The sequence below is a fragment of the Propithecus coquereli genome, unplaced genomic scaffold (genome assembly GCF_000956105.1).
Source record: "Propithecus coquereli isolate 6110/MARCELLA unplaced genomic scaffold, Pcoq_1.0 Scaffold13, whole genome shotgun sequence".
NCBI lineage: Eukaryota > Metazoa > Chordata > Mammalia > Primates > Indriidae > Propithecus > Propithecus coquereli.
In genome coordinates, this window is record NW_012137191.1 from 8,052,776 (window position 1) to 8,055,177 (window position 2,402).

Here is a 2,402-nt window from a genome sequence, read left to right on the forward strand (position 1 = left end):
TGAGATACCTCCAAACTCTTTTCCATAGAGGTTGTACTAATTTGCAGTCCCACGAACAGTGCGTAAGTATTCTTATCTCTCTGCTTCTATGCCAGCATCTATTGTTTTTTGACTTTTTAATAATGGCCATTCTGACAGGGGTAAGGTGGTAACTCATTGTGGTTTTAACTTGAGTTTCCCTGATGATCAGTGGTATACTGTCACTTCACAGTGTTCACACCACTCCCTGATCAGTCCACAGGTCTGTGGTGGGGGGGTGTCCCCATCACAGCTTGGGTTGCAGTGTCCGAAGGGGGAGCTTCCCAGGGTTCTCTTCTCCTATCCTTCCCCATGTGTGGATGCCTCCCCCGGGTACCTTCTGATGGTGCCAAGTGGAGCACCCTGTCACCATTTCCCTCACTCTGATTGTCTCCAGTCACTTCTCTAATGATTTACAATGCTGTCTCCAAGAAGGCCCATCCATAGTGGGCATCTTTTACTTGTAACCTTTAATCTTTTCCTTGAGAGCAGCTTGTACTGGCTGCTTCTAGTCCACCATCTTGGCCCTATTCCCCCTACTGTTCTTTTGAATAGTATTAACATGGCATATCTTTGTCCATCTTTTCATATTTATTATATAAGACATATATTTATACTACATAATTTATATATAAAACCTAGAATTTTTGCAAGGACCAAAGAATCAGACTTGGAGACTATGTTTCCAACTACATCCTAATTACTCCATTGGCTCTTGTAGTGGAGACACTTCTGCTGCCACTGCTGCTGCTGCTGCTGTAGGCTAAAGGCACCACGACTCCCGCTGCCGAGTCTGCACTTGGTATATGCCTACTAGGACTGCTGCTGCTACCTGTTTAGGCTGCATGTCTCCCCTACCAGTCCCTGCCACTCTCACTCCTACACACTATGTGGAGAGTCTCCCTCTTCATGCTATTCTCTTCCAATCAAAGTCTTGCACAGATGTGTTTGATTGGTTGAGCCTGGGTCACTTGCCTGCACCTAACTCCAGGGAATATTGGGAAAGCAGCTTCTGTCTTCTATTTTAGCAAACGCAAGACTCATAATTCATGCAATACCCCAAACAGAGAAAGAGTGTCCAAAGGTTTTAGACGATCACAAAGTATGATAAATGTGTACCGTGAGTTGGAAGCTAAAAAATATATACATAGGTTGTGTTAGAACATAAAAAAGAAAAATTTAAGCAGAAAATATGGTTTCAAAAATAAAAGACACAAAGCAATTTTGCTACACACCTAAACTATAACAAACACCTAAAGCATTATTTTTTTAATATCGGCAAGGGCTTTAAAATTATGAGTATGTATTAGTTGGCTGTTTCTCCCCATCATTCACACTGTGAGTCTCTCATCCATCACGATGCTAATTGAAAGCTGAGTCTACACTTAGCCTGTAGGTCTATGAGAAATAGTTGTGATTATCCTAGGGCTCCTGCATGGAAATTTCATGGCAATCTTACAAAACAAAGATCATACAAAAGAAATTGACTTTGCTTTTCTTGTCAGTGCACTATTACATTCTTATTTTCTTACCAAATCACTCCCTGATGAATATATGTCATCATTAGCCAGTGGCAATAACATATTTACTGAATTTTCTATACTCATCCAAACATCTCTACTAATAAATCAGTGATTCAAAAAAAATAATGAAATTTTCTTAGCTCTTCAGCTCAGAAACACATTTCTTTTTTGTATTGCATTCTGAGGAGTGCTTTTGCCCAGTAGGAAGCTTTCTTTATCTATTTTTCTTCCTTCCTTTTTTTTTTTTGCCTGCTATTAGGAAGAGCTACTAAAGTAGTTCATATTTTTCTCATTTCCTATGGAGTTTAGAGTAATTTTCCAAGATGACAGACCACTGATTGATAAGTATATTGACTAAGCTTTAAGCTTTAAAATTGTCAAGATTTTTTTAAAGTTTTTCAAATTATTTATTCCTATTCTATCTTTTGGGATTTATACAATTTTTCTTTTCTCGTAAATTTTTCTTTAGAATAATGCGCAAAACCACATTAAGTGGTAAGCAGAGTGATTACATGTCCAGTTAGTAGCTGAGTAAGATGTTTATTCATTTGGAGGTACTATGCACAGAGGTTGTGCTTTGTCACTTGTAATCTAGGGCTCCCCAAATTGATGATAAAATAGAAAGTGATCACTAATAGGACAGAGAAATGTGGAAGCTAAGTAGACTGTATAACTCAAGAAAAAAACTATTCTTTAGTTTGATCGGTTCACTTTTCATAAGTAATTTTGATACAAATTAGGAATAAAAATAACTATCTTTGTTACAATTTTGTTTTTTATAATATAGTTTTGAACTGGAGTACAAAAATACCATTTATTTAAAAATTTCAGCCCATCTATCTCTCTTCTCCTATGAACTCA